Below are 24,663 nucleotides of genomic sequence, written 5' to 3' on the forward strand. Positions count from 1 at the left end.
TTGATAATTGCATAGACAACATAATTTTCCGCTTAGCTTAAAGTCAAATAAAACAATGGCTGCTTCACTTGCAGGAGGTTTTTGCCTTCTCTTCCCTCAATTTTAAAATGTAAAGTGATCCACCGAAATGTGCAGTTGTGTATAGCACAGAGCTTGACTCTGGGTCTCCCCTGCTCCCGTCCTGCCCTGGCGGGTCCTCTGGTGAGGCACGGCCTGCTCAACATTCTCATACCCAGGTCCAGCCTTCCCACCGCTCTGTCCCCTGCTCCCCTTCTGTCCCTCCTCCCTCTCTCTCGGGGTCTGTCAGGTGGAGGCACCTTTCCCAAGGTCAGTTGTTTTCAAACAACTGCAGGTGCTTAGGGACCACTTGGTGATGCCTCTGTGATCCCCTGGCAGGGGCTTGGTGAGTTGGTTTGCCAGCAGATGGGCTCTGCCCAGTTTTGCTTTTATCTGGAATTAATAAAGCAAGTGTAACAACTGCCTTTTAAAGAGTACTTGCTCACCACTTCTATTGTGAACACACGAGTAGTCCGTGCTGACAGTGTGTTAATTCTTTTTGAGGGTTAATTGTCCCTAAAGTCAGAGGAGATGAAGCCTACTGGGGTGGAGAAGAAGGGGTAACTGGAGGTGTATCCCAAAGCAGCCTGAGGGAAAAGAAAATTTTTTTGGAGAACTTTCTTTTGTCTTAAAAATCAAACGAGTGTTCCATTCTTCCTTAGATATATCTTTTAGTGTTTGTTATAAAAATATTTGTCGGCCACTGCTGGGAGCTGGAGGCACCATCGGAGCAGGCTTGGCTTGCAAGCTCCGCAGAGACCCACGGGGTCCGCTATGCCCCTCTGCTCGTCTTCACCCTGGGTCTCAGGGTTTTTGACCCCAAGAGATGATTGCTGAGTACTTCTGGCAGCTGGTTTGATATCAAATTTCAGCTCCAACTTTGCATCCTGAGAACATTTATCTGTTTCTGCAGTCCATTTTTTATACAACTTGAAAGACCTTGAAACTTTCTGGTTGCCCTAAGCCTTCTCTTTCTTTTCTGCTCATTCATAAACATCTATACCCTACTGAGGTGGAGCAGCAGTTTACAAAAAGAGTTTCCCCAAGCACAGGTCTCTAAGAAGTGTGTGTATATGTGTGTATATGTATTTTAAGTTATTATTTCTATTGTACAAAGTTTTGATCTTGGGGTTCTGGCTGTGAATTTGATACATGTCAATTGTGGTTAGAAACATTTGCTTGGTCTACAGAAGAACATTTATGTTTGTGACCACATAAATTGTAATAGTGGATTGTTTTATGAGTAGGTATTATTGTTAAATTCAGGGACTGTTTCCAGACAGAGAATATGAATCCTAAATTAGGTTGGACATTAGATGTGATTATGATGACATAGCAAAGATCTGTGGTCCTAGGTCTACAAATATGTGGTGAGAAATCAGAACAATCTGGAGATGGGCCTTTGACATGTGGACTCTGCCTAGGCATGTTAGAAAAATATTTTTACTCCAAGCCTTAAAATACCCACAAGGAGTCTGCACTTAGCTCATTCACACAATCAAAGAGCTCCCTGGACATTGAACCTCTCCTGGGAAAATAGCCCCCTTCCTCTGGAGTTGGAACATCAGGGTTTGCTCTGGAGCAAAGCATTGGTGAAATCTGGGCTGGGTCAGTCTCCAGTGGCAAAGTTACTTGGGAGTAGCCACTTTACCTTTGTATCAGTCATTAAAAATAGAATTTGAATCCTTTGGTTAGGTTTCTCCAAATTCTTTTAGGAAGTGTCCATGTTCAGCTACTTGAACTTTGTTTTTTTTTTTTTTTAAATATCAACTTATATTTTAAGCAGTTTTGTTATGATCTATTCACTTACCATACAATCCACCCAAGGTGTACAATCAATGGCTTTTAGTATAATCATGGAGTTGTGCATTCATCACCACCATCAATTTTAGAACATTTTCATTACTCCAAAAAGAAAAACTCCATACCCCTTAGCAGTCAACTGTCAATCCCTCTATCTTTCCTCATCCCTATATAACCACTAATCTAATTCTTTCTCTATATATTTATTTATAAAAATATCTATATTTTTATATATTTTTAGATGTTATATAGTCCCATGTTTTATCATCTGGCTTTCCTTCTAGTAGCATACATGACCTAAAACTACCCCTTTCACCCACATTCACACACTACTTCAGCGCTGTTAATTATACTCACAGTGATGTGCTACCATGACCTCTACTAATCTCCAAACATGTACAATCAACCTAAATTGAAATTCTGCATCAATTAAGTGTCCACTCCCCATGCTTTAGTCCTTTTCTATCTCCTGGTAACCTATATTCTAGATTCTAACTTTATGAGTTTGCTTATTATGCTTATCTCATATTAGTGAGATCATACAATAGTTGTCCTTTTGTATCTGGCTTATTTCACTCAACATAATGTCCTCCAGGTTCATCCATCCTGTTGCATGGATCAAGACTTCATTCCTTCTTACTGCTGAATAATATTCCATCGTATGTGTAAACCAAATTTCGTTTATTCATTCATCAGTTGATGGACACTTGGGTGGGTCCCATCTTTTGGCAATTGTGAATAATGCTGCTATGAACACTGGTGTGTAAATGTCTGTTTGTGTACCTGTTTTCATTTCTTCTGGATGTGTACCTAGTATGGGATTGCAAGATCATACGGCAATTTTTGCTTTGCTTCCTGAGGAACCACCAAACTGTTTTCCACAGGGGCTGTGCCATTTACATTCTCACTGGCAGTGAATGAATATTCCTCTTTCCCCACATCCTCTCCAACACTATAGCTTTCTTTTTTTTTTTAATACTGGACATTCTAGTAGGTATGAAATGATATCTCATTGTAGTTTTGATTTGCATTTCCCTAATAACTAGTAATGCTGAGCTTCTTTTAATATGCGTTTTAGCTATTTGTTTATCTACTTTGGAGAAATGTCTATTCAAGTCTTTAGCCCATTTTATAATTGGGTTGTTTGTCTTTTTATTGTTGAGTTGTAGGATTTCTGCATATATTCTGGATATTAAACCCTTATTAGATATGTGGTTTCCAAATATTTTCTCCTATTGTGTAGGCTGCCTTTTCACTTTCTTGAGAAAGTCCTTTAAAGGAAAGAAGTTTTTATTTTTATGAGGTCCATTTTATCTCTTTTTTTCTTTTGTTGTCTGTGCTTTGGGTGTAAAGTCTATGAAACCATTGCAAACCACAAGATTTTGAAGATGCTTCCCTATATTTTCCTCTAGGAACTTTATGGTCCTAGTTCTTATATTTAGGTGTTTGATCCATTTTGAGTTATGATCTGAGGTAGGGGTCCTCTTTCATTCTTTTGCATATGAGTATCCAGTTTTCCCAGCACCACTTGTTGAATAGTATTCTTTCCCAATTGAGTGGACTTGGTAGCCTTGTTAAATATCAGTTGGCCATAGATATGAGAGTCCGTTTCTGAACTCTCAGTTCAATTCCATTGGCCAATATTTCTATCTTTATGCCAGTACCATGCTGCTTTGACCACTGTAGCTTTGTAATGTGCTTTGAAGTCAGAAATTGTGAGTTCTCTAACCTCATTCTTACTTTTCAAGATGTTTTTGCCTTTTTGGGGCCCCTTACCCTTCCAAATAAATTTGATAATTGGCTTTTCCATTTTTGCAAAGTAGGCTGTTGGAATTTTTTCTTTTTAAATTCAGTTTTATTGAAATATATTCCCATACCATACAGTCATCCATGGTATGCAATCAACTGTTCACAGTACGATCATATAGTTATGCATTCATCACCACAATCTATTTCTGAACATTTTCCTTACATCAGAAAGACTCACAATAAGAATAAAAGATAAAAGTAAAAAAAGAACACCCAAACCATCCCCCCCATCCCACCCTATTTGTCATTTAGTTTTTATCCCCATTTTTCTACTCATCCATCCATACACTAGATAAAGGGAGTGTGAGTCACAAGGTTTTCACAATCACACTGTCACCCCTTGTAATCTATATTATTATATAATTGTCTTCAGGAGTCCAGACTACTGGGTTGGAGTTTGGTAGTTTCAGGTATTTACTTCTAGCTATTCCAGTACATTAAAACCTAAGAGGTGTTATCTGAATAGTGCATAAGAACGTCCACCAGAGTGACCTCTCGACTTCATTTGAAATCTCTCAGCCACTGAAAGTATTTTGTCTCATTTTGCATCCCCCTTTTGGTCAAGAAGATATTCTCAACCCCATGATGCCAAGTCCAGATTCATCCCCGGGAGTCAGATCCTGCGTTGCCAGGGAGATTTACACCCCTGGGAGTTGGGTCCCACATAGGGGGGAGGGCAGTGAATTCACCTGCCAAGGTGGCTCAGTTAGAGAGAGAGAGGGCCACATCTGAACAACAAAGAGGTACTCAGGGGGAGACTCTTAGGCACAATTATATGCAAGTTTAGCCTCTCCTTTGCAGTAATGAGCTTCATAAAGGGCAAGTCCCATGATCGAGGGCTCGGCACATCAAACCACCAGTCCCAGTGTTTGTGACAGGCTGTTGGAATTTTGATTGGGATTGTGTTGAATCTGTTAGTCAATTTGGGTAGAATTGGAATCTTAATGATATTTAGTCTTCCAATCCATGAACATGGAATGTCCTACCATTTATTTAGGTCTTCTTTGATTTTTTTAAGCAATGTTTTGTAGTTTTCTGTGTACAGATCCTTTACATCATGGTTTAATTTATTCCTAGATAATTGATTCTTTTAGTTGCTATTGTAAATGGAATTTTTAAAATTGGTTTCTTCCTCAGATTTCTCATTACTAGTATATGGAAACACTACTGATTTTTGGATGTGGATTTTCTACCCTGCCACTTTGCTGAATTCATTTATTAGCTCTGGTAACTTTGTTGTTGGTGTTTTTGGGACTCACTCTCTATAGGATGATGTCATTTGCAAATTGTGAAAGTTTTACTTCTTCCTTTCCAATTTGGATGCCTTTTATTTATTTTTATTTCCTAATGGCTATGGAGAACTTCCAGTACAATGTTGAATACAAGTGATGACAGTGGGCATCCTTGTTTTGTTACAGATCTTAGAGGGAAAACTTTTAGTCTTTCACCATTGAATATGTTGTTAGCTGTGGGTTTTTCATATATGCCGTTTATCATGTTGCAGAAGATTCCTTTCATTCCTGTTTTTCTAAGTGTTTTTAATCAACAAAGGATGCTGAATTTTGTCAAATGCCTTTTCTGCATCAATCAAGGGATCATGGTTTTTTTATTCATTTTTTCTTCATTTATTTCTTCAATTGATTTTCTTATGTTTAACCACCTTTGCATACCTGGGATAAAAACTTCTTTAGCATGGTGAATAATTTTTTTGATGTGCTGTTGGATTTCCAAGTATTTTGTGAGGATTTTTTCATCTATATTTGTGGGAGACATTAGTCTGTAACTTTCTGTTCTTGTAGTATCTTTTTCTGGTTTTGGTATTAGGGTGATATTGGCTTCATAGAATGAGTTAGGTAGTGTTTCTCCCGCTTCAATTTTTTGGAAAGGTTAGCAGGATTTGTATTAATTCTTCTTGGAATGATTGGTAGAATTTATTTGTGAAGGCATCTGGTCCTGAGCTTTTCTTTGTTGGGAGGTTTTTGATGACTGATTCAATCTCTTTGCTTGTAATTGGTCTGTTGAGGTCTTCTATTTCTTGTAGAGTCAGGGTAGGTTGCTTGCATGTTTCTAGGAATTTGTCCATTTCATCTAAGTTTTCTAACTTGTTGGCATACAGTTGTTCTTAATATCTTCTTATGATCCTTTTTATTTCTGTGGTGTCAGTAGTGAGGTCCCCCTTCTCATTTCCGATTTTATTTATTTGCATCTTCTTTCTTTCTTTGTCAGTCCAGCTAAGGGTTTGCCAACTTTATTGATCTTCTCAAAGAACCAACTTTTGGTTTTGTTTATTCTCTCTACTTTTAAATTCTCAATTTCATTTATTTCTGCTCTAATTTTTGTTATTTCTTTCCTTCCGCTGGCTTTAAGATTAGTTAGCTGCTCTTTTTCTAGTTCCTCCAGGTATGTATTTAGGTCTTTGATTTTAGTTCATTCTTTTTTTGTTATGTATGTGTTTAGGCCTACAAATTTCTCTCTCAGCACTGCTTTCACTGTATCTCATAAGTTTTGATATGTTTTGTTCTTGTTTTCAGTAATCTCAAGATATTTACCAATTTCTCTTGCAATTTCTTTTTTGACCCTTTGATTGTTTGAGTGTGTTGTTTAACCTCCATGTATTTGTGAATTTTCCAGTTCTCTGCCTGTTATTGATTTCTAGCTTCATTATGGTCAGAGAAAGTGTTTTGTATAATTTCAATCTTTTTACATTTATTGAGACCTGTTTTGTGACCCAACATGTGGTCTATTCTGGAGAATGATCCATGACCACTTGAGAAGTATGTATATCCAGCTCTTTTGGAGTGCAATATTCTGTGTATGTCTGTTAGGTCTAGATCATTTATCATAATACTCAAGTTCTCTGTTTCCTTACTGATACTCTGTCTAGATGTTCTATCTGTTGATGAGAGTGGTGTATTGAAATCTCTATTATTGTACAGATGTCTATTTCTCCTTTCAGTTTTACCAGTGATTGTCTTTTGGGTTTTGGGGAACCCTGGTTAGTTGCATAAATATTTATGATTGTTATTTCTTTTTCGTGGATTGCCCCATTTATTAATAATATAGTGTCCTTCTTTGTCTCTTATAACACTTTTGCATTGAAGTTTGTTTTCTCCCATATTAATATAACTACCCCAGCCCTTTTTTGTTACTGTTTTTGTGGAATATATAATTTTCCATCCCTTCACTTTCAATCTCTTTGTGTCCCTGGGTCTAAGGTGAGTCTCTTGCAAACAGTATACAGATGGATCATAGTTTTTAATTCAATTTGCCAATCAAGTCTTTTGATTGAGGAGCTTAATCCATTAACATTCAATGTTATTGTTAAGGCCATACTTACTAGAACTATTTTATCCTTTGGGTTTCATATGTCATATTTTATTTTTGTCTTTCTTTATAACCTTCTGGTTACCCTTACTGATACTCTTCATTTCTATGCTTTCTTCCAAGCCTCTCTTTTCTGTCTTGTCTTTTCAGCCTGCATAACTCCCTTTCATAATCCTTGTAATTCTCTTGTTGATGAACTCTCTGAGTTTCTGTTTATATGTAAATATTTATACTCTCCCTCATTTTTAATGGACAGTTTTTCCAGATAAAGAATTATTGGCTAGAAGAATTTCTCTCTGGTTTCTGATGAAGAATTGGAACTTAGTTTTATTGAGCATCCCTTGTATGTGATAATTTGATTTTCTGTTGCTGCTTTCAGAATTCTCTATCTTTGGATTTAACATTCAATTAGTGTGTGTCTTGGAGTTGGTCTGTTAGGGATTTTTTCTGTTTGAAGTATGTTGTGTTTCAAGTCTTTCATAAGCGTTGGGAAATTTTGGCCATTATTTCCTCAAGTATTCTTTCTTCATCTTTTCCCTTCTCTTTCTGGGTACCCATGTTTGTGCTTTCATGCTGTCATTAAATTCTCTGAGTCCCTGCTCAATTTTTTCCATTATTTTCTCTCTCTGTTCTTCTGTACAATTTCAGATGTCCTGTCTTCTAGTTTGCTGATCCTTTCTTCAGCCTGTTCAAATCTGCTGTGTATGCCCCTAGTGTATTTTAATCTTTGTGTTTTTCATTCTCATAAGTTCTGTTATTTTTCTCTTCATGATTTCAAAGTATTCTTCATGCTCACCCATTGTCTTCTTAATAAACTATGTCTTTATGCATATTTTCCTTCATCTTCTTGAATTGACTTAGGAGATTTGTTTGAACATCTTTGATTAGTAGTTACAAATTCTGTGTCCCCTCCAACATTTTAATTCATTCCTTTGACTAGGCTGTATCTTCCTGTCTCTTAGTATGGCTTGTAATTTTTTGCTGATGTCTAGACATCTGATATCTTGATGACTTTGCTCTGATAATCAGTTTCTTTCTCTTAACTAGGGTTTTATAGTTGATTGGCTTTCAGTTAAAGCCCTTCTTTGACTCTTGGTTGAACTTATTCTAGATCTTTAGAATTGCCCATGTTTAACTGATTAAAACAAGGCCAGGGGCCCATAAAGGGGGGTGCAGATGAGTTCCAAAGGGCCCTGGGGAGAGGATCAGGAGAGAAGCCTAAAAGCATTTTTTTCCCCTTTCCCCAAAACTGTGCTTTTCTGGCCTGCTCAGCCAATGGTGCTCTTTAGCAAATTATTCCCCGCAACCTCCACAGGCTCCACCCCTGGCAGACATGGTGTTAAAATAATGTCCACAGGAACATTTCTTGGGGCAGCCGAGAACTGCAATTCAGAGCTGGGACCCAGCTTTCCAAACTTGCTCATCAGAAGCCAGGCTCAGCACTCACCCATGCTGCTCCCTGTTCTCAGGGCAACGCCCCCCTGTCACTCTCAGTCTGAAGCAGACAGCCATAGACCATATCAAAGCTACTTGCCTCTAGAGTGGGGGATGGGCTCTGGTCACTCCTATGGCATGATTCCAAGTTTTTTTTTTTTTTTTTTTTGCTGCAGCTTCTCAGTCTCCCTGTCTTGTTCTTTCCTGGATGCTGTACGGTGCTCCCCAGTCTCCAGAGCCTCAGAACTGTTGTTTCAGATGGTTTCTCCTGTCCACTAGCTACTTTTGGAGGAGGGTGTCCTGCAGCTCCCGACTCCCCCATCTTTCCTGGAAGTCTTTGGCATTGTCTTTGTATATGTTTATTATAACAGTCTTCTGGCAGATAGCAGTAAAGTGTCTGTGAAGTTGCCAGTGGGCTTTTGTAGAAGCATAGAATTCTTTTGAGTTTGTATATCCTGAACTTCCCTGGCTGAGGGCAGTGAGGCATTTCCTTTCTTTTCGGAAGTGGTAGTTTTGTTCTCTCCAATAAAAGTGAGTGCTGCTGCCTCTCTGGATGCTCTGTCTGGGCTTCGTTTTGAGAACCCCTGCCCAGTGTTGCTTATGGACTGTTCTTCACTGTATTTCCAAGGCTGAGGACCAGAAAGTAGCTTCTGTTTCGTGGGAGTAGAAGTTAAGTATACGTTTATTTTTTTACTGTGACTTGTTCAGGATCACATTTTACAAAATGCCTTGTTTCATGTATCATTGCTTCTGGAAAGGAAAGTTCTATTAAAACTGTTTTAGTTTAGTATAGAATACTTTCTTTGTTTTTTTGTTTTTTTTTTGACTAGGGCTTATTTTGAAAAATTCTGAATTTAATTCAAATCTATGCCAATGTCTTCCAAAGTAAGGTAATACTCATAGAAAATTGTTCTGAATTATACACATTCAAAGATTCCTTATCAATGACTGTCTTTGACTTAAATCTAACCACAAACTGCAACATTATTCTTCATACATTTTCATTATATTGTGTCAACAACAAGCTTAGTTGGAAACAAATAAAATACATAAGCTATTTGTTTACCTTGCCTTCTTACTATTGGGATAATATTTATTAATTCAAATGATTTTTGTGAGGCTGACATAACTGTTTCTCCAGATCAATGTTACATTAAAGTTTAGTAGATTTTCTAAAAGCCTAGTAGTGATCTTTTAACAATTAAAGAGTGATTGTATTTTAAGAAAATAATTTTCCCTCCCCCAAAATGTTCAGGTAAAATTGATGCTTCAGAAATATGTAATGTATTTCAGGCACACCCAGGTCTACTATACATATTTTCTGTGACATCCATGAACTAGTTTAAGAAAAACAAAATTAATGGGTTACCATTCCTTGGCAGGATGGTTTTAATAGGACACTAGAGACACAAATCTTAACCTAAAGAAGTGACTCTGGTGCTGGGAAATCTGAGCAAGCCAATGAAGCAGACTTCTGGCAGATGCTTCCCCTGCCACCAGATAGCTTCCTAAATGGAAGGCAAGTTCTGAGTTCTTTTAGAAATTGTTCTAGCTTTGGGTGGAAGCCTGAGATACTAAAAAGATATGCTTTTCCCAAGTTTGGAGAAATCTGATTCTATCAAGTATTTTAGAGAAAGCCTATAAGAAAAGAGAATTTGGTCCCTGACTGAGATTCCATTTCATCTGTCATTGCTCCTCCCAACATGCCATGTGTTTTACCCACATTGGATGTTTCCATTTCTTGAACCATCTCAGTGCTTTTACAACTCCCTGCTTTGTTTACTTTTACCTGTATCCCTGTGTAATCAATCTGTGACGTTCTTCAAGATACTCTAAAATATAACTTCACTTATCCTTGATCATTCATCTTTTAATGCTCAGTGAATCATCATGTTACATCTCCAGATCCACTTTAGACATTATGTTCTTGAAGGGTGGGGATGTATTAGTTGGGGTTCTCTAGGGAAATGGAATCAATGAGAGATATCTATGAATATAAGATTTATAAAAGTGACTCACACAACTGTGGGTACACATGAATCCAAATTCCTTAGGGCAGTCAGCAAACTGGCAACTCCAATGAAGATGTTTGATGAACTCCTCAGGAAATGAACTGGCAACTTCAATGAACTCCTCAGGAAATGAACTGGGATCTTCAACAAACATGTTTGATGAACTCCTCAGGAAACAAACTGGCAATTTCGACAAACTCCTCAGGAAACGCTTCCCTGGGCAGCCGAAGAAGTGAAGGTCCTCTATCTGTCTTGCTTAAAAGTCTTCAACTGATTGATTGGATTAAATCCAGCCAACTGCATTCTCTTATTGTTGAAGACATGCCTTTCTTTGAGTCATCAGTCACAGCTGTAGCCAGTTGACTGAGGATTTAATAAACCAGCCTGTTGGTTTATTAACCAGCCACAAACATCCTTGCAGCAATGGTTAGGCCAGTGCTTGCTTGACCAGACAGCTGGGTACCATCACCTGGCCAAGTTGACACAAGAACCTAACCATCACAGGGGATTGCATCATTCATTTACTTTTAAAGTAATCAAATAGATGTGATCTGATTGGGGCATGTAGCACAAAATATGTAAGAGCTTATCCTATAAACTTGGAAAACATACACTTACTACCTGTTCCTCTCCTTTCTTCCAAGCCACACTTCTTTGTTGGGTTTCGTGACTGGAACTAAGCAGAGCCCTGACACCTGAAATATGACCTCTAGGTTCTTTCAGAGGTATAGACCACTGTGACTCACTGAGCCTAACACCTCATGTTGCTGTACTGGAGGATGGGGAACTGCAATTTAGTGCTGTTGCACAGGGACTGTCATGGCATCTAAGTGTCTGCTCAAAGGGACATAGTTTACCTTGACCTCCACGCAGGAATGCATCTGCCGTGCCACAGCAATGATAAGACTGGTTACGTAGGCACAATAATGCCCCCTGCCCCCGCCAAAAATGTCCACGTCCTAATCCCCAGAAACTATGAATATGTTGACTTACATGGTGAAAGGGACTTTGAAGATATGATATAGGATCGTCTCCCTGGATTATCCAGGTGGGCCAATGTAATCACAAGGATCTTTATAAGAGAGAGGCAGGAGGGTCAGTGCGAGAAAAAGGATATGTGGTAATGGAAGCAGAGGTCAGAGAGAGAAAGATTCGAAGATGCTACACTGTTGACCCTGAAGATGGAGGAAAGCACCAAGAGACAAAGGATATGGGCAGCTTCTAGAAGTTGGAAAAGGCCAGGAAACAGAGTCTCCTAGAATCTCCACAAGGAAGGAAGCCCTACTGACACTTTGATTTTAGGACTTCTTACCTTCAGAACTATAAGATAATAAATTTGAGTTGCTTTAAGACACTAAGTTTGTGGAAACTTGTTACAGTAGCTTCAGGAAACTAACAAAATTGGTGATCCCATAGAGAAACATAGACACCAAGGGATCACCTTAGAGAAACAGACCAGTGGCAGTATCCAGCTGGAGCCAGAGTTTGCAGAGTATGTTGGAAGAAAGCAAAGTCTTCTGTAAAATCAATTGATAAGGACTTAAAGCAGATCCACAAATTCTTTATTAGAAATTCTGGAATTCCATAAGCTCTGAATATCAATTTTTTTTTTTTAATTTTTTGTTTTTTGGTAAATCATTTGCTGGCAGGCCTGACCTGACTGGTACTCATTTGGTGACAAAATCTGACCTGAACTGACATGAAACTAGTTATAGTCCCATGTGTCCCACTAGTGTAAATTTTCACATGCTTTGCTGTAGAACTATGCATAGGTTTGGATAAGAGGTGCTGTTGTGTGGCATTACTTTTCTTAAGTCAACACATTCTGAATTCTGAAGCATATCTGGACTCAAGGGTTTTAGGTAAGGGATTGTGGACTGGACTGAAAGACTGCACATACAACATCTTTATAAGAGATGTTGAGGCCCCCAAGGAATTGGAAGACTTCCCCTTAGAGGGTTAAAGGTCCCTGTGGGACAGGAACAGTGTGATCCCACAGAACAGGATGCAGACTAGACTGCCCAGAGGGTGGTTCCTTAGGCCCGTTGTCAGATCCCACATGTGGAGGATATGGTGATCCGTATCCTTATGGTTTCTGGCCTAGAAATATGTGCACTAAATGTATGTCATTTTTTTACTCGGTGAGTGGATTCAGCTGTTGTCAACAAGTTCTTTAAGCAATTTCATTAAGCTTTGAATTTAAAAAGATGCTCTTTTGATGTGAATACTTGTGCCAGATGGCTCCTGCCTAACCGTAGGACTCTAGATTCTGGTGCCCAGAGTGGTCAAAAGCAGATCATCAGTTTCCTTTAGTCTGAACAAGGCCAATATATCCATATGACTAGGCCACGTTTTCCAAACCAAGGTATCTGGGTACGGAAAGAAAAATAACTCCAATTGCTATCTAACTTCTCTTGAGGAAAGGAAATTCAGGCAGCAGGACATTAATAATATTTTAATATGAGTTCTGAAAATGGTGTTAACATCAGGATAAATATCTTTGCGGCTCCTCATTCCTCTTTGTTATGTGGGAAACTGAGTTGGATAAACTAAGCATTGAGATCCATGGAAGATTATTTTGAGTTACGAATCTTATGTTTGTTTTCGCTTGCTTTTTTCCCCATTGGGCAAAATAATGTAATTTTTGTTGGTTTATATTTTGTATATTTTAATTATTAATTATAAATCAAGGCAAGTATATTACAAGAACAGCAAGATGTGTAACAGACACCATCTATGTACCAGTGTCTCAAGAGCTCTTGACATTTTGCCATATTTGGTTAAATAAATAAAATGTTTCAGATAGCTAAGATCCTGTCACAAATCTCTTTTCCTTTTCTCTCTCTTTATTCAGAGATGAGCAATTTTACTTCTATTTGTGTTCATAGTAAATGATAAATACTATTTCTGTGAATTAAATGTTTACATAAATACATACCTTTTTGCTTTCTCTACTTAATACTGCATTTTAATAGTTATTAATGTGGTTAGTTTCATAATATTCTTGCCAAAGCTATTTAACTTGAATCTAGACATGATGAAACAATAACATAAACTAAAATGCAGGACATTAATAAGACAACTGGCTGGAACTCTTCAAAGGCATTAATGCCAAGAAAAACAAAAGAAATCAGGGGGAACAGTTCTAGACTAAAAGAGGCTAAGGAGACATAACCAAATGCTTTGACTGAAACTCTACTGGATCTCAAAATTTTTAAAAAATTGAGTCAGTTGGACAACTTTGATGATATACTGCATATCTTAAAGGTATTAAGGTTATATAGGAGTGTTTATGTAAATCTAGGTCATTTATTTCTAATCACAGTATTGTGATTCATTATATTATGAACTCAGTTCATTTATTCGCTCCTCTACTACATTTATTTGTGTTGTTAAAATCTTCAATAGCTTCATGATGTCTTGTCTGTTTGTCTGACATTTACTGGAAAAGGTGCATTGAACACTCACTAAGATTATAAAATTTTTCACTTTTTTTTTGTAATTCTCTTAAATTTTGTTCTTTATACTTTGCTCATACTAGTATGTACATACTAGTTCAGAAAAGTTTTATCTTCTGGGTAAATTTTTCCTTGTATCATTAAGAAATGCCACCTTTATCTAACATCACTTTTTTTCATCGTGTAGTCTGCCTCATAACTATATTAATATTGTATAAAATAATAATTGCCAGGTGTATATTTTTCTAGCCTTTTATTTTTAACCTTATTATTCCATTGTTTTTGGCTTCTTTTTGCTGTTGAGGAATCCACTGTCTCTCAAATAGTTCTTTTGTAGCTAAAATGTCTTTTTTCTTTGACTTCATTGTTCTTAGATTTCTTTAGGAAAATGTCTAGGCTTTTATTTATATTTATCTATCTTTCTTGAAACTTGTGTTCTTGATTTTTAAAGATCCATGAGTTTTATAGATTCTGGAAATTTTTAAACTCTTCCCTTATTGTCTTTCTCAATTTTCTCAGTTCTTTCTTTTGAGAACTCCAGCTGCCTGTATGTTTAATCTTCTCATGCTGTCTTCATATCTTTTAGCCTCTCCTGCACATTTTCCTCCACTTTGCTACTCTGGCTACTGTCTGTGTAATTTCTTCAGCTTTACTTTCTATTTTATGAATTCCCTTTTCAGCTATATTTGATATGCTATCGATCTCTTTTTTAGTTTCAATTGTTATTATTTTTATTTATAAATATTTCATTTGTTTTCTTACGAATATGCCTGTTTATTTTGTGTAGCTTATAATTTCTTCCTTTACATATTTTAGATGTACTTATTTTATATTCTGACAATTCCAAAATCAAATTTTTGCAGGTCTGATTCTGTTGGCTTATGCTTTTGCTAGGTCTTGTTTAAAGCATCTTGATTCTTAATGTGGTTTGTAATTTCTCATTGTACACTTATGACCAACACTCTTTATGTGTGGGAATTCTTTGAGCTCTAGGTTGAAGGTTGGCTCCTCCAGAGAAGATTTGCATTTGCTTCTGCCTCAACTGGGGACCACTTTTTACATCTCAGCTGATCTTTACAGAAGAATGCCAGCAAATAAATGTAAAAGGAATATAGAATTAAAAAATCACCATTGGATGCTAAAAACACATTGGATGAAATATTGAGAGGAAACAGGATATTCACACAATCTCAAAGTATTACAGATTACACAGATTACAACAGGAAAAATGTACCTTTATAATGAAGAGATTCTGAGGTTCTGAGATTCCTTGACCAGGTTTGCTAAACTAGCATCCCTGACAGCAGGACAACCTGAGTTTATCAGCATGACCTACGTAATACTCTTGTAAAATGTTTAACCTGAATTTAATTAGGAAGAAATAATCTGACATATCCAGAATATGTGGGATTCTACAAGACAACAGGCCTAGGTTCTTCAAAAGAATCAATTCCCTGAAAAAACAAAACAAAATTGGAGTGTTGAGAATGTTCTAGATTAAAAGAGGATAGAGACATAGCCAAATGCAATGAAAGAAACTTAACCAGATACTGAATTGAAAAAAAAAAAAAAGCAAATTCTAAATAAAGACATTCTTGGGACAGTTGGGGAAATTTGAATGTCGACTGTGTGTTTGCTGCTGTTATGATTAGGGAGGAAACTGTCCTTGTTCTTAGGAGATAGAGGCTGAAATATGTAGGGCTGAAGCATCCCAATGCTTGCAACTTAATTTAGAAGGTTCAGCAGAATAGCATGTATTTTTGGTATATGTATGTATGTATATATGCACATACAAACATGAATATATGAGGAAAGGGAGAGAGAGAAAAAACAAATCCAGCAAAATTTTATCAGTGAGCGAATCTAGGAGAATGTTCATAGGTATTTTTGTGCTAGTTTTTCAATTTTTCTGTAGATTTGAAAATTTTCAAAAGAGAAAGATTAAAAAAAAAAAACAACAACAAAAAACTGACTGTTTTTCAGACTACCTAGATCATGTGAACTGCCAGCTGTGTGCAAGATATTTTCCCTCTTCCTTCCCAATCCCTATACTATCTCCTTTCTCAGGGTGGATTTTCCCCTGGAGTTCTGCCTTTATTTACAGCTTTCTTGTCAGACTCCCCAGCTTGTGTGGTGCTGGGCTTTGTCTCCTGGCCCCCCAAGCCCCTTGTAGCTGTCGAAATGAGAGCTCATTGTCACATCCCTTCCCGCTGCCCACCCCCCCACTCCAGCCCCCTAGATTCAGGACTTGCACTGTTGTTTCACTTCTATGGATTTCCCTTACAGTTTTGCATTTTAAAAGATGTTTATTTTTAAAAATATTTTCTGTAACTTTTTAAAAACATGCTCTGCATCTAGAAATTTGTTCAGGATATTCTACTCTTCCATGCACATAATTCTCTTTTTGTTTCTGTCATATTTTAAAATATTAATGGCTATATATTCCCATCCTATTGAAGTTCTGGGAGGTCTTAATATGTTATTCTTTCTGCTCATTGTTACTCATGATGGATGGTTTCTGAGCGGGGTTTTAATTTTGGATAGTGAGTTCATTTTCTGAATGTATAGATGTTGTTATCTGATGTAGCCTGGTTGGGGGTTTGTCTCTCTTCTGAGCTTTTGGATATGTACCTGCTGTAACCCAGGTGTAATACTAACTTGTGATTTATTTTTATGTTAATTGATCGTCTTGGGGGTTGCTGGGAAAGTGGGTTGAATAATTTGAACGGCTACGCAGGTCCATGTTTGCAATTCTTTTTCACCCATAGTTCAGTGTGATACAGTCAAGTTTCCTTACTTCCTCCTTTTGTGTGGGGGCCAATGTTTTCCAAAGAGCCCTTTGGAGAATCCAACTTTATATTAGCAAATGTTCAATTCCAACTCCTCTCATTGCAAGGGCCCAAGATCTTGTCTGCTGTCCCTGCATAGGCATTAAAACGAGGCTTGCACATCACTGAGAAGGATATTTCACACCCTACCCCTACCTCACCCCGGTGCCGCTGCCGCAAGGCCAACCCATGATGGTGGGGTTCAGTCCCTTCTTTTCTGCACCTTTGAATGTCCTTTTTGTTTTCTTTGTTTTTTCCTTCCTTTATTTCTTTTTTTTTCTTTCCTTTTTTTTCCCCCTCTGCGCCACGTTTAAAAGAATCTTTGTTATATTTATCTAGAACTTTTTTGGTGTTATATTGGCAAGGCTTTCAAGTAATCAGGTCTCTTACGTTACTGGAAGCAGAATTTCCTTAATCTATTATTTTTTGCCCAAGTGAAGACTGTATTTCTTTTATAAATTGGCAGGAAGGACCTCCTTAGATACATGTTTCTATCCTTTGTAAAGTTCTTACACTGAGTCCGAGAATAAATAACATTTACCTGAAGAACAAATTCCTTCTTAAAGTAAAAGGTAATGTAAACACAGTAAGTTCAGTTAAAACAATTGCAGTATTTTCTGCATGCTTTTCCTGTAAAAGTTTTTTTACAGAAAACTTTTCTAATGAATGAAACAAAATTTCAATAGTATAGAATGACAGTGAAATGGAAGCAAACTTTTCTCTGGAAATCCATAAATATATTAGTTTCAACTTCCAGATCACAGGAACCACATTATATTCATCTCAGTGCTTCCAGGTGCCTGGTCTGTTAACCTGCACAAAGTAGGTGCTCAATTTTTGTCCTGGTTGTTGTTAAATGAGTTTGAACTTGCTTTATCTCTCCATCAAATAGGAAAGACATCTTTAGTACCTGTTTAGTACCTGTCTAACCTTAACCCCAACTATACATAATTACTGCTACTTTTGGAAACAGCCCATGCTCAGATGCAGCCCTGTGGATTTCCTGGTGGGAAAATGAAAGTGTCATGTAGCCAGCTCTCTTGTGCACCGTGAAGGGAGTTTTAGACCCCCTGGATCTAGCCTCTGCCATAAAGACTGTGAAGGTGAATTTGAGCACAGACCTGCCCAGTAAACCAGCAAGGGAGTATCCCCTGCAGACAATCCAATACAAGCCAGCTGCCCTGGTGAAATAGGAATGTGCACCATGTCTAGGGATGTATCCTAGTACTTGCTTTCCAACCCATCTGTTTACTGTGTCCTCATGTAATTTTATTGGATTCCAAGGCAGAGAGAAAGGCCCAGAAGCCAAAATTGCTGCAGTAATCCCTATAGAATGGTCTTAAAGTAGGGGTTCAGATCCCTCCATGATCATTATCACTGCCCACCTCAGGGGTTTGATTCAGCTCAGAGGTCCTTATTTTGCTGCAGGCCAGGTGATGCTGGAACATCTCAGGAGAGCATACTGACATGACTCTGCAGGGCTCACAGACACTGTCTCCACCACAAACGCTCAGTGCCTATGTGCCTCTAGTATCTAATAGGGTATTCAGGGATTAACAGCCTGTTACTGGGCAGCCTATGAGCCTGGCCTTATCTGAGATCTTGGTACTTCCAAAAGGCAGCTTCCTGTTCCATCCCAGACTCTTTCCATCTCTCCTGTGGCCTTGGAATATCACCAATACCTATGCCAAGACTCCTGCATGCCCATTCCCCTCCCACCCCCATCAAGTGTCAATAATAAAGAACTTTGCTAGATTTGTCTGTTGAATCCAGACCATCAGATCTAAGTGTCTGTGTTAGATTAGAAATGCAGTTGTCTAGCCTGAGCCCTTTCTGGGGTTAGGACATTAGGAGTAGGCAATCCTTTCTGCAGCCAGAGGAGAGACAAAGGAGGCCTTTGATCAGCCTTGGTTGCTTAGCATCCTGGCCCTTCTGCACACTGCAGTCACTTACCTGGATTCCTGAATCTGCTGTCATTTTGCTTTTCAATTCTTTAAAAAAAATACTTCAGGTGGATAGGCGGAGAAATTTGGTTCAGTAGTAATACCCTTAGCCAGAAAACCTGGGCTAGACATGTTCTAGGTTGGTCTAGGCTCAGCTGAGGCGATCCCAGCTCTGTTTTACGACCGCCTCGGCTGTCTGGCAGATCAAATATAAATTGGGAGCCTTATTCCATGGAAGTGGACCAGAATTTCTTCTACCTGCAGTGGGGAAATGACCTCATCCTTGGTTGCTCAGAGGGAATTTAAATGAATTCTTGAAGAGAGAGTTACTATTTAATTCAGTAAGGCCACCATGGGAAATTTGGGTATGGGTCAGAAAAATACTTTTTTTCCTACTTGTATTTTTGGAAAATTATTTTTCTCCCATGTTCTAGAAAGGGACCAGCTCTTTCCCCTTCTTCCCAGTTGGGTTTTTTTTTTTTTTTTTTAATAGAGAACTTGTGGGTTTACAGAACAATCATGCCTAAAACACAGGATTCCCATATACCACTCTATTATTAACACCTTGCATTATCGTGGCACATTTGTTACAACTAATGAAAGCACATCTTTATAATTATACTATTAACTATAGTCCATGGTTTAACTTAGGGTTCACTGTGCAGTGCAGTGCAGTTCCATGGATTTTTTTGTTTGTTTAATTTTTATTCTATTGTCATATATACAGCCTAATATTTCCCCTTTTAACCATGACTGCGTCTTAACCTAGCTATCTGTTTTCCTTGGAGGAAGCTAATCTGGGCAACTCATCAGTATGAGGACTTTCAGACAGTACTCACAAGATTCCAGGCGAGCAGTTTTACAAGACCTTCTTCTTTCCTCTCTGTCAATGCTTGACAACTTTACTTTCTTTAGAGTCCTTCCCCACAGTTCTTCATGAGTTCTGACATCCTAGAACGGTGTGCAACATACCAAAGTGGGCCAGTTGGAGCAGATCTTACATTAATCCTGTCCCTTAGCTCCCTTGATATAGGACCTGCTTAAGGCAGGTCAGTGATAAGGCTACACCCAAGTACTAAACAATAGCAAGAGGAGGTAAAGGAAGTAGCCAATGAATGCCCTCGACATTCTCTCCAGCCAATATTTCTTGCAGTACAACTTGGCCCTTCGTTCCAAACTGTTTTGGAATATGGCTGCTTGTTTCCTGGCACTGGCAACCTGTTTTGGAATTATAACTTTCTGATAGGAGCAGCAAAATGTGGCATGGGCAGCATCATTTTCCCTTGAAGTATATATCAATGATTAAATAGGGAACTCTTTCCCTATGAACTCATGTGTCCTCAGAATCCTTCTTAACACAATTTCCAGAGAGTCACTTCCAAATGGTCAGAATTTACAAAGAGATAAAAAGTATTTGCCATTTCTGATTTATAGTGTATATAATGAATATTCTGTTAGAATAAAAGCCAGTGGTTAAATATGCAATGGTACTTTTAAATTTATTTTAGAACTCCATTTATTGATGATTGCAAACTAAGCATTTTTATTTTGTTTTACTTGTTTAATTCAATTATCTAGGTGCTTCACATAATTCTATTATCATAACATGTCCTTGTGGACACACTGCATGGTTATCTTACACATTTGTCAAAATATCTTTTTATTTTATAAATTTAGAGGTATCTTTTATCCTAATGTCATTTTGCAAGTGTTTTTATTCTGCTTCCAGTTTAAAGTGCATTTTTTCCTGATTTTTATTGTATTTGCTAGTGTTGCATGTGAATTAATTCCCATTAATGACAATGTCATGCAAGGAACTTGTGGACCATCATACTGACACTTATTAAAATAACAAAGTTATAAACTAACATTTATTTAAAGCTAACACAAATTGGGCTCAAATCTAAGTGCTTTACTTGTATTATTGTAATTTAAAAATTCTTACCACAATCTTGCCAGATAGATGTTATCATTTTCCCCATTTTACAGGTAAGGAATCTAAGGCATAGAGAGCTTTAAAAACCTACCCAAGGTAAGGGATTGGAACCAGGACAGTTGAGGTTCAATGCCTCTTAATCACAATGCTAAACTGCCTATAGTGGAATGAGAGGCCTTGACTGTAAAAGATGATGCAGTTCAGTTCCAGAAAGTGCTCATTGAATGTAAGGGCTCAGATCTGTTGACTCTAGATCTCTGGGAGTGTGGGACATTTGGGAATTCCCCAGATGAATCCATTGCACAGCAAGTGTGTAAAAGCAATGACTTTAAAGAAAACTAAATTAACAAACTTTTGTCTGAATAAAATACATTTCAAAAATTTATATGTTAAAATGATAATTTTTGGAGCCTATTAAGGTACACACACATGCATATATATTTAATATAAACATTTAAAAATGTTGTTAAACCAGCACCTTTAGACATAAAAGATTTTAAATTCTGAAATAGTATGTATTTGATCTCTATTTACTTCAAATTTCTATTAATTTCTGAGGAACAAGGGTGAGGTGGGGGAAACAGTATGCTTTCTCTTTAGCGGGATTGACAATTTTTGGAATTTAAATGCTCTGGACTTTCAGTGATACTATGGATACTCAACAACTCTTGTGGCCCACCTCCAGAACAAAAATGGTGGTTATCTGAATGATGTGTGCTTACTTGTGAATCACCAGTAAAACTCTTAATAATTGTACTGATTCTGTTGTCCCTGCACAAATGCCTTAGCATTTCTTACTGGACTAGACAGTTGGAGGGGTAGCAGAATAATGAGGGGGAAATGATCAAAGGAAGCTACATTTGGACCACAACATATGAGAAAGGTAAGTGGGTTTGGGAGTACAGTTGAGTGAAATACAGAGCATAAACACTTATTCAGATAACTCCAAAGTAGAAACTAAATATGGAGTTTTTATATCTGAACTTTATAGGTTGATAGGAGGTCCTTATTTGTTCAGTTACTAGTCTGTCCATCCATCCATCCATCCATCCATCCATCCATCCATCCATCTACCTATCCAGTCAACAAATATTCATTGAGCACCTTTTATGTGCTAGGCACTGCTTATGTGTTGGAATTGCAGGGGCGAAACTTCCAATCTGGTGTGGGGATATAGATTGTAACAAAATAATAAACCAGACTGTTGCAAGTACTATGTGATGAAAGAAATACAGAGAGTTAATAATGGATATTAATGGTGTGGTGGCTTAAAGGGCACTTTTGTAGGGAGTCATGGAAAGCTCTCTGAGGAGGTGGAATTTAGTCCTGAAGGGTGAGAAGGATCCAGGCTGGTGAAGAGACCAGATGAGGGAGTGCCAGGAAACTGTGGGCTTTAGCTAAGACCCCAAGGCAGGGTGAGCTTGGCTGTGCCTGGAACCGACGGGAGGCCAATGATGGTATCAGGGGAGAGTGGCAGAGCATGAGATCAGAAAGGTAGGTGGGGATCAGTTCAAGTAATCTTATCCTTGGTAGGCTTTGAGACTGGGAAAGAATTTGGGTTTTATTCTAAATGAGGAGGATCCTTTGAAGAGTTTAGTTCTCTTGCTTAAAGTTAGGGACCTGACTGACATTTGACAGTACAGTGGCTTCTGACTGACATTTGACAGCACACTGGCTGCAGCTGGACAATGGTTCGTAGGGATAGGAATGGCAACGGTGAAGTCATCCACAGGAAAGAAACAGACACAAATCCCAGCTGCCTTACCTGTTGGCCCCTTTTCAGTTGAAACACCTGTTGGGGTATATTTATTTACCATTTGGACATCTGCAGGTATCATTTATTTCTCTTCATAATAGGAATGTTTTCAGGGAAAGCCAAACTCACTGCTCAGTTACCTGGGGGGGATTTACATGCTTTCATCATTGGTGGAAATAAGCTCAATTGTGTGCAAACACACAAGGATTAAATAATTGTTTACCCTGCTTAAAAGGAGGTGGAGCACATTTAGGAGCCTGTGAACATAGACTGTATGGGCTGTGGGGAGGGCTTGGTGGGGCTTCTCACTAACTTCCTTCTTCCTTACATCATGAAAAGGAAAAATGCAGTTGAGTGAAATTCATCTCTCAGAAAGGACTAGGACTATAATTTTAGGTGGATCTGTATTTGAAAAAGAAAAAACCAAAAGAGCTACCCAGAGGGAAAGAATAAACCGTTTTGAGAGATGGAGTCCCATGCCCAGGAAATCTGGTATCTCATGATGTAATCTTTGATTTCCTTAACGGATTCTTATAGAAGAATAAAACTCTTGAGATCAGGGGCAGTGTCTTATCTCTGTGTCTCCAGTGCCTGTCATTTTCATTAGCTTGGATCTTTTGAAAATCAGCAGGAGAAGGTAGCTAATAGGACAGTATATGAGAAAACTCAGTGGGGGAGGGTCCCAGAAATGGTGGAAGGTGACTTTGGATTTTACAGTGTGACTCTAGAGTTGAATTGGAACCAAATTTGCCTTGGCCTGTTGAACATTAATTATGATGATCATGGAGACGTTCCCCAAGAACCATACAGATAAAACTTCCAGATGACCAGTGAGCTCTCCTAGACAAGGCAGGACAATGAGGACAGTGAGTTTCCTCTAGGTGGTTTTGAAAGTTCCTTATCCTCTGCTCTCAGTCACTCTTGGCATGTGCAGCAGGAAACTAGTCAGCTCAAAACAGAGTTGAGAAATAAGCTCAGACAAATTTCTTAAACATCAGGGAAAAAATGGTGTTTTGGTGTAAATTTTTAGCAAGATACTGTTTACCTCTGCCTGGACCACCCTCTCACTTGGTTCTGCCTAAGACCTTCTCATTCTTCAAGACTCAGCCAAAGCTTCCCTTTCTTCAGTAGCCTTCCTTCACCTGAATTCCTCTGGTACAGACTGTTTGGGTCACTTCTCCCAGGATGATCATATAATTTATCATCTAACAGAGTGGAAGGAGCTATTTGTATTAATTACTATTGGACAGCAGATGTAAACTTGTTCTTTCCTGGGCAAACTGGGATGTATGGTCATCTCATCCTCCTCTGTGATTTCCTCCACACTTAGTACAGTGTTGAAGTCAGTGAAACTACTAATGGACATCCCACCATTCCCCAGTAAGGCCATAAAGTTGTCTAGAGCAGGGGCTGTGCCTGCTGCCTCTGTGTTCCCAGGCTCTGGAGCAGCAGCTAGCACATTCTATGCATTCAATAAATTTTACTGGGCCAATTAATAAATTTATATAACAACTTAATGACTTTGTGGACCTAAGACAGTAGCTATGTTTATTAGATTTTTAAAACATCCTTCAAGTGTAGAAAGAAAAAAGATGTGGACAGAATTCTGTGGTCCAAATAAATTTGCTAGCATTGATTATAAAATGAAAGTACAGAAAATTTTAAAGGCACAAAGGTGTATACTATGGAAAGTAAAATCTTTTCCCCCACATTCCCCACTTTTGGTTCCTCTGTCCAATAGTAAATCAATCATCAACCATTTCTAGTGTATCTTTCCATTAAAAAGTTTTGCATATCGGTCTGTCTGTATCTATCTATCTATCTATCCATCCTTCCATCCATCCATCTCTATTCATTTATCATTTATCTACATTTGTTTGTTTTCCCAAAAGAGATCATCCTAAACACACTGTTCTTTAGTTTTCTTTTTAAACTTAATATACCTCATAGATCTTTCTATATCAGTGCTTACAGATATTCCCTTCCCTCTTATTCTTTTGAAGGATTACTCTCTATTCCATTGCATAGATACACCATAATTTATTTAACCAGTCCTCCAAACTGTAAAGGATATCCTTGGACATGTTTTTTTGAAAAAATTTAGGACTGGATTGGTCTTTACTGTGAGTTCTTAGTAGTGTGATTGTGGGGCAAGGGAACGTACACTTAATAGATACAGCCAAATTTTCCTCTAATAAAAGGTGATAACTGTTTATCCTCTCACGGCAGTGTGTGGGAATGCCTGTTTCCCTACACCCTTTTTAGCACTTGGCATTTCCCAACTTGGTAATATTTGTGAATCT

The 24,663-nt window shown here is 38.0% G+C and overlaps 1 protein-coding gene across 1 annotated transcript in view; it reads right to left on the bottom strand.

Moving 5' to 3' along the window:
• Positions 1-19,671, bottom strand: part of LOC119512381 (sulfotransferase 1C1) — a 34,709-nt gene extending 15,038 nt beyond the window's left edge. Inside the window, exon 1 of the mRNA XM_037807004.1 lies at positions 19,508-19,671. The gene's annotated coding sequence lies outside the window, so the exon portion shown is untranslated. The remainder of the gene's footprint in view (positions 1-19,507) is intronic.
• Positions 19,672-24,663: the final 4,992 nt, after the last annotated feature.

The sequence above is a fragment of the Choloepus didactylus genome, chromosome 17 (genome assembly GCF_015220235.1).
Source record: "Choloepus didactylus isolate mChoDid1 chromosome 17, mChoDid1.pri, whole genome shotgun sequence".
In the NCBI taxonomy this organism is placed as follows: Eukaryota; Metazoa; Chordata; class Mammalia; order Pilosa; family Megalonychidae; genus Choloepus; species Choloepus didactylus.